Source organism: Phalaenopsis equestris, unplaced genomic scaffold, assembly GCF_001263595.1.
Source record: "Phalaenopsis equestris unplaced genomic scaffold, ASM126359v1 Scaffold001040, whole genome shotgun sequence".
NCBI classification, from domain to species: Eukaryota; Viridiplantae; Streptophyta; class Magnoliopsida; order Asparagales; family Orchidaceae; genus Phalaenopsis; species Phalaenopsis equestris.
The window spans coordinates 158,560-171,100 of record NW_018165479.1 but is presented as its reverse complement, the minus strand read 5'-3'; positions in this window follow the sequence as shown (position 1 = coordinate 171,100).

The following is a 12,541-nucleotide window of genomic DNA, read 5'->3' as shown; positions in this document are numbered from 1 at the left end:
GGTAAGAGCTTCACTTTAACTTAAAAATTGTTTATATTCACCATGGATTTATCCTATATTATGGGAAATACAAAATTAGGGAATTTGTTGAAGAATATTAAAGATAACTCATATTGAAAAGTTTCTCACCAAATAATCTTACTTGTGGAGTTAGATTTTGGATTTTGTAATTTATTTGGATTTCCATAGAAATTCCTATGGCATCTCATGTGAAAAGAGGAAAGCCTACTGGAGATTTTGATGCAAGGAGATTTGTCAACTATAAGGCCCAACATAGCTATAATACCAAAACGGGCTCAAGGAAATTGATTCAGGAACAATCATTTGTTAACCCATGTGGCGAGATCGAGAGGTTGATCGTCCCTAAAAACTGGGAGAGATTCTGATACTTCACTGCGGTAGCTATTATTCCAATAATCTGAGAGTTCTATGTCAACTTACGATTTACTTCAAATGACCACATCTTCGTGAGAGGTAAGAAAGTTGAATTTTCTAGGAGGATTAATGAATTTTATGGATTGAGAAATGAATTTCATTGTGAATATGATGCATTCGTAATGACTGAATCATCACTGGATGAAGTAGATGTCTTTCTGACTGATTGAAGGGGAGAATGAAAAATTAAAAACAATAAGAAAATTAATTTCTCCACTTTCTTGATGAATTTTCAATCAAAGGTATGGCATCACTTCATCTCTACAAAATTGCTTTTAACAAATCATCTAAGCGAAGTAACAAAAGAAAGAGTTGTGCTAAATTTCTGCATTCAACAAATGAAGACAATAGATCTTGATGCTTGTTGACCTCACTTTTGGTTGAGGTTTAATTTTTCCTCTTTAGTAGCCTAAGGTCTAGCTATAGGACTTTCCTATTGACTATTCTTAGAAGACTAGAAAAGGAGCCCTCACCATTAGAAATTTCAAACTCTTCTCTACTCAACTTGAAGTTCCACATATTAGTCCTAACCTCTAGCACTTGGTAGATGGGGTCACTATGGGGGAAACTCAAGATGAGTCACCCTTAGGACTGTTGGACCTTAGGGTTGACCATGGGTGTTGTTCTAGGGCTAAGGCACTTGTTTACACTCACAATCACTCATTACCCTAAACCCATAACTTTTACGCTTTGGTCCCTTGATACTTTTTGGAAACTCCTGTAGGTGGTCCCCTAAATCCAATATCCCTAGGCTAGGGTTTGGCTAAGACCACTACATAGAGAACCCAAAATGGGGTCTATTGTTCCATGGCTTATTAATGGTGGTTGGTACTTCAACTCTACTAAGATACCCAACCTAACCTTTTGCCCCCTAATTCTCCAAACTACCCAAATACCCTTGGGACCCTAAATTTGGCCAAAATCTCCAAATCTAGCCAAAATACCCAAAATTGTTCAAAAATCATTTCAAACACCTTGAAAACACCCAAATTATCCAAAATCCCCAAATTGGGCAAATTACCAAAATACCCCTCTTGGGCCCAAAATTCCAAAAATTCTAAAAAATCCCAAAAATTTTCGAAACCTCCCATATATTCCCAATTTCATTTTTTTCAACTATCACATGACCCAATTTGGCCAATTTGACTATCTTTGATCAAAACCCCCAAATTGCCCTTTAAAGTCACAAATTAACCCAAGTTCAACTCAAATGTCCATCAATTTGATCTTAATTTACCCTAATTTCAATCCTAAAATCAAATTCACTTTTAATATGGCCACACTAGACTAAATACAAGCTTAATTGGCCCAAGATTTGAGCCCAATTTTGGTATACGTCAAACCCCCAATTTTTTGTCACTCTCACCAAATTGAACCCATAGCCTAGTCAATTGGCCCCAATTAATGTTGAAAAATCTTTATAACATTCAAAACTTCAAAATCAACCATAAATTAGCCTTATTGAAGCCTCGAATCCATTTGATTTTGGCCTAAATCCAAAATTCCCAAATTTAGCCTCAAATTGGCTAAGTCCCCAAATTTCACCCAATTGATTGCCTTAACCGCCAAATTGGCATCCAATTAATATTTAAAACTCTTCATGGGGTCTATATTGACCATTTAAAATAATCAATTTGGATTTATCCCAAGGCTATCTTAAGCTAGACCCAAGCCTAGCCCAACATGACCAAGTTGATTAAAATTCAAAATTCCCTCAAATTGACCCTTCAATTGAGCTCAAAACCACTTCCATCCTTCACCAAAGTTCTTCATTATGATCATCCACACCAAATGCAACATTTATTTGGGCCAATTGACATGGATAGCCTAGACCAAGCCCAAGACTTGGTCATTCGCGCCCACTTGGACCCATGCACTAAATGTGACCTACCTAACCACACTAAAGTCACCAAGTTAACTCAATCACAGTCATTGGTTGGACTTAGTGTCCAGTCCAAACAATATGAAACCACCTAAATCAAGCCATGGACTAAAGGTCCTCCAAATCAAGGGATATTATTTCCAAAAATGCATGTGCTTAAGATATCCTTACAAAAATTAGGTATTATTGCACTAAATTGTTGTGACATATTCCCCTGGATTCCTTGAGCGCCTAGCCACCTCCCCCTGGCCGGCCGGCCAGCCTAGTAGTCAAAAAAGCTCAAAACCAAGAGCCACCCCCATGGAGCTTCACCCAAATTAAACTTAGAGGCCATCTCATTCAAATCAAACTATGGAGCTCCGCTGCCCTCCACTTAAGCAGCTCATTACACCTCCTAATTGGCCATGACAGCCACCATAACCCCATTTTTATAAAAGGCCACCTCCATGGTAGTTAAACTAAGTGCTGAAAATTTCTCAGAGAGAGCCTCCCAAACTTTTCAAAGTGCTTCTCTGAGATCCCCTCAGTGCAATCCAACCCTCCTCCCCCACTGAATTCCACTGTGGAAGCTTAATTTTGAGCTCAAACCTCTGCTCAAAACCAAGATAGAACTCATTACACCTCCACACTCCACCAAACTCAAATTAACTCTACCCACACCTTCACAACAGTGATAGAAGCAAAAGCCCCATCAAATTACCCTCTCATAGAGCCTCCACCATAGCTCTAGACCAACACCCTAGACCAACACCCAAATCCGGCCGTGATCGAAATCATATCTTGGCCTTACACATCAGCAAGAGGTTTAATCCCTAGCCTCCTTGGACCCCAATGAACTTTCCAAGGCCCTCTGATTGAAGCTTCACTTCTCAGAGAAAAGGTATAAAACTCCTCTCCCTCCCGAGCCTATTTTGATTCTCCATTTGATTAAGCTTGATTTAATTGCATGATTACCTTATGGATGTGTTCGCCTCACTTAGACGAGTCCATAAAATCAAACCCAAAGTGATTTGGTTGAGTCTAGGCGGAGATCTTAGGGTTTTAGTGTTGACGGTCACGGGATCACTCTATCGGGGACGATGACGGAGAGCCGTTTGATCAAGCGTGTATCGAATTTACGGCCAAGATGAAGCCGGACAGCATTTCTTTACATAAACAGCGGGACGTGTGGCTGCTGGCGTGGATGACGACATCAAATGGGAGCGCACCGCGGGGAGTTTCGGAGCCGCCGTAGGTTGACAAGGCGCCGCATGGATAAGTAGAAAAATAGGGCTTTTTCTATTTATTTAAACTCCTTTAACTTCAAAAATACATAACTTCATGTAGAAAAATCACAAAAATAAAATAAAAATACTCTCTTGCTCAGTGAATAGAGGAGAATAATGTGAAAATAATTTTAAGTCCATGTGATGCATATTTTATTTTTAATTAATTAAATACTAATTTAAATCTTTTGATTCTCCATGCATGTAAACTTATCATCAACTTATCATCATAGCTTGAACTTATCATCATAGCTTGAATTTTTGACATATTGTAGCCTTTATCAAGAAGAACATTCTCTGATTTTTCTAAAGTTAGAGGAGGTCCCTAGATAGAGGATCACATTTTTCAAGTCTATGTGCAATATTTGCTTAAAATAATCATGAAAATTAGCATGTTGATCAGAAAATTCTAAGAAAATTTTGGAAGGTCCACCATGATGAGAGGAGCTTTTGAAAAGAATTTCATGGGTTAAGTCATTTAAAATGTACTCAATTTTCATAAACTCTAAATCATTAAGGTAATTAATTTTGAATAATTAATTTTGAAAGATATAAATTTTGAAAGATATAAATATTTAAATGACTTGATTTTTTGATTTTCACTATTACTTATGATCCAGAGAACTCACCATAAAAATTTCAAAATATTTTGAGTTCATTTTTATAACTTAAGTTGATTTTTAAAGAAAAACATCATTTTTTGCATTTAAATGATTTCCTAAAAAATCAAAATATAACTAAAAAAATTATAAAAACTTATTTTTTGAGTTCTCTGTGATCAGGGGCATTTTATAAAAATAAAATGATATTTAAAATAAAAACTTCATTTTTAGCCTATTTTTAAATATCTAAAATAATTAAAAAATCCATAAAAATCACAAAAATAATAAAACTAATAGAAATATTTTAAATTACTTCCCAATCACTTAGGAATAATTAAAATATTTTTCCTGATTTTCTAAATAAAAATATTGAATTCCAAAGCTTAAAAAATAATTTTTAAAGGCTAAAAAATGAGTTTTCACTAAAATAAAAAATAAATAAAATAAAATTCAAAAAAATATAAAATCCTTTACAGAACTAGAACATCTCCAAGTTCTCTAACCTTAGGGAGATTTTTCAAAAACACAAAATTTAATTTTCCTCATTTAAAATATTTTATATTTAATAAATACCCCAGAATTTAAAATAGTTCTTAAAATTCAAATAAAATCCAAAAAAACATGAAATTTGGTTGAAAGGCTTCTCTAGTTTAGTTCTACCTCCACTAAAAATTTCAAAGGATTAGAAGTCAACTTGGTCAAGTTAGAAATTTTCTTTAGAAAATCCTATTTTTTCATGAAAATAATTATATAAATTAAATTAAATTTTAAAAAATCACATTTTCTCCTCTGATATCTTAATTGACACATTAATGAGGTAGGATAAAAATTTCAAAGTCATTTGAATTTAATTTGACAAATTATAAAGTGTTAGAGCCTTAGGTGCAAATGTGTAATTTTGGAAATTTAGCCTTGATTAACATTTAGACTTAATTTAAGAAGGAAAATGGGTAACCTCTGATCTTAATCAATATATTTGATGTTTGAAACACAAGGGGTTAATTGGTAGAAACCAACCTCACTTTTTTAATTTAAAAGATAAGTTCATAAATTTCTAAATTATTAAAATTTGGAAATTTAATAAAATAAAATGAACCTAGGACTTGGGGTATGACTTTTGAAGTCAATAATTAATCAATTTAATACCCCTATTTTGATTTTTAAATAAAATTCACATCATGAATCATGATCACCTAAAGCCTAACCTTTTCAAAACTAATTAAGACACTCACTAGGTCTTAAGGGCTTAGTAGTGACTTAGGCTAAATCAAGTTTCATTTAAATGAGGATTAGAAAAGTAAATATCATTGAAAATTAAAACATCTTTCAAACACTACAAGCCCAATAAGAAATTGGCTAAGTGTTCCAACAACACTAACTTGCCTCTTTAAGGGTCTTCACCCACATAATCCTTAAATTGAATCACAAGTGATAAGTATCCTTTTCTAGGGGTAATTGAGACATCAGTGCTCACTGAGCATTAAGGGTATTTAAAGGATGAATTATTAAGCAATATAATAAGTTTAAAAGAACTCGGGATTTTCCACCAGACAGCGAGAGAGTAGCATGGACCTGCTTCTTTCTCTAGATCTGTTGGATACCTCAGAGATCTACTAAACTTTATATATTTTGCTTAGCAACATCATCCTTAATTAATTTCCTAAGGACCCACCAAGATATGACCTAGGGTTGGATAGCTCGTCAAAATTTTACTTCCCTGTCTCATATAAACTGCCTTATCATGCCTTTTAAGTTTCAGATTGTGGAATGAGAAGACTCGCCAGATACACTTTTACAGTTTTCAGTGTTGCTTTCTTGTACCTTCATACTGTGTTTTTATACCTGCAAACTTGCATGTCACCATGCATGAAAACTAAAACTATCAGGATAGCTACAAAACCAAAACCAAAACCAAAACTAAAATCAACCAAGATAAAATTCACCGCCATTCAAAATATAAAACAACTCAAAATTTAATCACAAACATCACACAAAACTTCAATTGCAACTAAATTAAGATGTCTCTATTGGATGATCGGGAATTCCTTGGAGGAGGTAACCTATGGTTGCTAACAAGGCTTCCCATGGTCTAAATAAAATTATGAAAACTTATTAAGTTGAGTTTAGTAAGTTCATTTAGGCTAAGTGAATCCATTAGAAAATAATGGTGTCAGAATGAACCGTAGGATCCTAACCGGTGTCGCTCTAACCAACTTTAATATGCCCCCATAAAATTTAAAGAACTTCAACCATAGGGTCACCTAATTTAACATTATAACTTGACACACTAGAAAACTCAAACTCATCGGGGCAAGGAGCTTGGAGCGGCATGGTGGGCAACTCGACCATCTTCAACAACAAAACCTGTCTTTTCCAGCTAAACCAACTTTCCTTCCTTAAACTTAAACAACAAAGCCAAAGGACTTCAAAGTTTCTTGTTTATGCAACGTAGATCCTCACCTTATCTTTAGGCTTTTGTACAGCCTTGCTATACAATATAAGCCCTAACTCGTCTTAGGATTCTGAGGTTGTCATTTGTCGCGACCAAAATCCTCACATCTTCCAGGCTATTTGTGTTATTGTTTCACACGAATGTAAGCCCTAACTAATAAAATTGGTAGGATGAAACACTTAAAGTTTTCTCCTCAAAACTGAAGCCAAACATTAGGATAGCTTGGGAAGTCACCGGGCTTCTCCTCTGGATCCATGACATCCCCTAGTTCTTCCTCCTTTGGATTCTACAATAAAATGTTCCAAATTTGAACCAATCCCCTTTCACACCTCTACGTCCGATCTCATTGAAAAGTCCTACCCTTTGAAACTCCTTGAAGATAATATTTCCTGATTTTTATCGAGAGTCTTCTTATGTGACTTTAGTCATTTAAGATGTAATTAACTATAGTGGCTTGCCCTTATAGGAAGCATGTCTGAACCCAGCTTAATATAAAGCCTATTTAATTCTTCATATCAAAAATAGCTTCAACAGCTTCTAGCGACTCTGTTGGGGAAAAGCTTTTCTCTCCATACAAATCAAGAAATATTATCTTCACACATCGGTAATGTGTTCATGTCCCTCTTGGACTAAATTACCCTTCTTCCATTGGCATACTTTACCCATTTCTGTCTTGGGAAGGTACAATCAACTCCTTGGACTTCAGGACTAGTTGTTCAACCATCTTTGAACAAAGGGGTTCAGAAGGCCATTAAGGACTCTTTAAATTTTCATATGGGGTGTCGGTGGACTAGTTCCACTTGGGCATTTTCTGCCACTAAATGGGTCCCGCACTGGGTCCTAAAATACTTCACATTCCCCTTCCAAATTTGATTTGTTATTCTGTAAATTAAACCAAATTGTGTTGTGCTGCGTACACTCTAAGATTTTCTTACATAAATTAAATTTTAAACAAGATTTTAAAATACCCATAAATTAAGAACCACCCAATCTATAGATCAACCTCTACTCTCAATGCTTGCACTAAAAAAAATTACGAGGTTTTTGACCATATAACTAACACTGAAACTTTCTATTTTCAAGCCTGCTGCAATGACCTACCCAACGCTGACCTTTTCCTGCAACCTACCAACGAGTCATGAAGCCCGTAACCTCGCTCCTACCATCAAATTTGGAGCCAGGTTTTAAGATTGCGAGGTCATCCTCAGGAAAGCCCCATTTGTAGTAATGAAGATCGCCGCTCCAGAAATACAGGAGCCATCTGCAGAATTCAACCTGAACTGCCTTCAAGACTTCCCTACTTGCAAGAAGTCTAAAACTACTATCGTTGCAGCACGCACCAAACCTACTAGCCCCGATGCTGCTAAAGGGAAAGAAGTGATGATTATTGAGGATCCGACTGAGGGATTAACTGTCCCATCACCTGTGTTTGAAATTGAATCAAGTTTGAGGATTGTACCGCTGACCCGAACTCAAAGGAGGAACCATAACAGAAAAGTTCAGAGGGCCATTAAAGCCCAGGCTCCCAATGAGACACCTGTTGAGGAGGAGCCTCATCAAGTTGAAGAATTGTTACCAAAAATTTATCCACTCATGCGAGGAAGTAGATTCCATCCTCTGACAGATACCAAGGGATATGAGAGTATCTGGAGAATCGCTGTCGCATTACCACCACTTCATGGACATGGTGAGGAGAGGAAGAAGTTCACTCCTATCACTCGAGTTAGTGCAGTTTTCAAAAGGCTTGCTGCCAAAGAAGGATGTTCAGTTAGTGAGTTGCTTAAACGAGTGGGAGATGCAATTTCTCCTCGCATGAAGAAGGAAATTTTAAAGGGCGTCAAATCCGTCAGACAGTCCCACAAGACAACTGGAGTGCCACCTATCGCATCCCCGTTTGGTTTTGTTTAGGGAACAAAGTTTATACCACAGTAATTACTACTGATTATACTGCCACCGGGACCGCTGGCCGTCAACCAGTTAAGTCGAGACTGGGTCCAAAGTTCTTACCCGTCACCCATTATGGAGACATTCCTACAATCCCAAAGACAAAGACAAGACGATTACCTGGCACTGTAGCCGGTCTACACCACGAGGAGCATACTTTCCCTCGACATACTGATGTTTCTATGTTTCGATGTTTCTACTAAGACACTTCGTCTTGAGACATCATCCTCAAAAAAGAAAAAAGGTATGGGTACCCAAGGTCTAAAATATCTGATACAGTTCAGTGAGATCGGTGAGCCTGCGAGACAAGAAGTGAAGCCAGTGTCTGAAATATCTGACATCGTCGAGACAATAGCCAGCAAAATGGAGGAACAAATAGAGGATGTCCATCAGGGTCCTCTAGATCTTAAAGAAATCAAGGAATTGATAATTGAGAAGAAAGTTGAGAAACTCAGGATCAAGATTTCCGAGTTAGCTAGAGAACACGGAGTTTCCGTCGATAGCAACAATGAAAATTTTGATTACAATGATTACTTGGAGGAGGATTTCATGGATGTCCATGCGATCAAAACTAGAGCCACCACATCTACGCATGAGGCTCAACCTCACACCGAAGATAACGCCGTAGATGAGCTACGTAGGGTTATTCTCCTAAGAGATGGCAAGTTAGTCTACTGGAGAAAAGAATAGAAGAAATGACTGTAGCTATGACTGCTATGGCCACCATTCATGGGCAATCACAAGCGCCGCAATTGGCTTCTTCAGAGATTAATCAACCAGAAATCATACACATTATAGATGAAAGAAGAGAGGCTACTTCAACAAAGAAAGATGAGCAACCGAAGAAAGATTCTCCATCAAGTGCCATGCCAGAAAAGGAGTTCAAGCAAATGGTTGAACAAGTGCGGGACACCTTAGCCCAATCCAAGGGCGGAGCATCAATTTTGAAGGGTAGACCTTACCTGGAGGAGTTCGATGCCGTGCCTTTCCCCAAGGGATTTTTGGCCCCAAACTTCAAGATATTCGATGGGACTGAAAATCACAGACATCATATAACACATTTTCGAGCCAGCTGTGGCAACATGAGAAATAATGAAGCTCTACTCTGCCAGCAATTCGTCAGCAGCTTGTCAGGAATTACTTTCGACTGGTATGCTGACTTACCCAACGGGTCAGTTAAAACATTTTCTGAATTGGAACAACTGTTTATGAAAAGATTTTCCGGGGCACAACACCATGTGTCTATTGGAGAGCTCATGATGGAAAAACAAAAGCCTAGTGAAACCTTAGTAGACTATATTTTAAGGTCGATAAACCTTAACATGAAATCTGAACCTTAGTTACAGGAACATCATGCGATTAAAATTCTACTTAAGAGCATTCATGGGCCAATAGTTTTCATGCTTAAGGGACTCACCATCAAGTCCTTCAAGCAGCTACTCAATAAAGCTAGCAGTCTTCAAGAAGAAATAAAGCACATGGAGACACATGAAAATGAAAAGGCTAAGGTGCTAAGGTGACCAGAGTGTTCGAGAAGAAATTAGGAGTAGTAGCAACCGTCGACAAAGGAAAGCAACCGATAAAGATATATGCAGAAGAGCATCACCAGTCTTCGTCATAGTACTCTCAGAAGCAGAATAATCAATCCAGCCAGCGGCCACCTCAAGAAGGATCACCTCGAACAGGGCTAAAAGAATATTCCTGTCGGAGCGACAGAAATTTATGTATTCTTTCAAGGATGAAGTTATATCTAAAATATTCAGGAGTCTGATGAAGAAGTCAGAATTCAAACTACCAGATCCAAAGGATCCCAAAGAGGTGGATAAGAAGAATGAACCAAATTATTGCCCATACCACCGGTTGCTTGGGCACACTATAGAAAAATGTTTCATCTTTAAAGACTGGCTCGAGAGAAACCTCAAGGAAGAGAACATAACAATCCCAAAAGAATATTTAAAAGAACCTGAAAAAGGTTCCATAAACATGATTTTGGCTGAGCCAATCTCCCTAATTGATCCGTATGTCGGAATAGATGGATGGAGTACAACTTGGGATGAACTCAAGAGGGTCCTTAATCAAATTCAGGATTCATCAAAGCAAGCTTCAACGAATACCGAAGAAGAATGGAATGAGATCTGGAGCAGATCATCCAAGAAAATATTGAACAAGAACCAGTCTGCATGAAAACAAGCCTCCATTCAGAGTCCGCAACATACCGAGCCCAAGATGAAGGTTTTGTCGGGAGATCTATCATTGTCAAGGACAAAGAAGAAGAAGAAAGGTGTCACTACGAAGATTGATAGCATGGGGGGTAGGATAGGGGCTTCCTCTACTAGATATGTTATCTCGGATTTGGGGAAGATAATCCTCGAACCCTTGACTTTGTATGATTATCTGTTTGTCCCTCCAGGATCTTTTAAATATAATGATTGTGATTTTAGCTTCATTTTAACTATTTTTGGTGATAACGTAACTGATTGTGACCGATCGAGCTTTGATCTCGATCTCCAAAATGATCCTCAAATCGTACTCGAGTCCGATGAACTCGTTTTCAAGTCTAAAGAAGATATCAATAATACCGCTTACAATAGCACTGATAACGAGGAGCCAACTCTCGAGCATCTTGATACACTGCTTGCCATCAACTTAGATCTTTCCGACGGAGAGGAAAAGACACCGGAAGATTCAATAATGATATTTCAAGAAGAAGAAATCACAGAAGTTAACTTAAGAAGTGAAAAAGTGTTACCACCAAGAACAACTCCAACAGACAAAGGAAAGCAGATAATGACTCGAGAAGAGATAACCCCACCTCCACCAGTGGAAGAACCACTTGATCAAGATAAAATCGGAGGATCATACAAAGTAGACTACAACGTGCTAGCTCATCTTAGAAAGTTGCCGGCCCGATTAAGCATCTACGATGCTCTAATCCTGTCAAAGGAGATGAAAGAGTCTCTGGTTACAGCTTTGGTTGACCCAAAAATTTGCTTAGCTCAGTTGGCCAGTACATCCTCAGATGAAGTTTGCTCGTTGAAAGAATATTCAGGGGTAACCTTTACAGATGAAGACTTGCTGCTCGGTACCGCCGCCACAACCGTCCACTCTACATCTCCGTCAACATCGGCAAATTTGTGTTATCCAGAGTTTTAGTGGATCCTGGAGCATCTCTTAACTTGATGAGCCTACAGACATTGGCCTATTTGGATATTGAAGCTCAAGAGCTTATGGACGATAAGATGATGTTAACAGGATTCAACCAAAAGGGAGAAAAAGCCTTCAGATCAATTACATTTCTTATGAAGGTTGGAGAACTTGTGACGACCACTAAATTTCATATCATCGATGTTGAGACCTCTTTTAACGCTCTACTAGGTCGACCATGGATTCATGAGCACAATATGGTTCCATCATCTCTACACCAGTGCATCAAGTACCGCAAAGATGGTCAAGAAAATTGCATCAAGGGAGACCTACAACCATTTTTAGTTCATGAAGTTGGTATCCATGAAGATGTTGCCTACTACGTGCCTCTAAAGAAAATTGTCTTCTCTCATGAAGTTATCACAAACAAAGATGAAGATTTAGAAGAATCACAAAGAGGAGGCCATTCAACTCCGCTTCAGCAATCTTTCACCACTCCTTTACAATTAAATGGTGAAAGGCCTTTTAGTTCGCGCACCAGAGGTCGAAGCAAGAGACGTGGATGAGGAAGGATCAATTTAATTGTTGAATGAACTAGGCCAACTATCAAATTTGGTGATGAAGACAGCTCTGAAGATGAAATAATAATGACAAGACGGAAGACCTCAATACGAGATATCCCTAAAAGATACAGAAAATAATGAATATGAAACAATGTAATGAAACAATGTATACTAAGTGAATGCTATGACCCTTACTCCGATTCTCCCTCAAAAGGTCGAGAGTTTAGAAGTCAAGGAAGTCCGTAGTGTAGTCA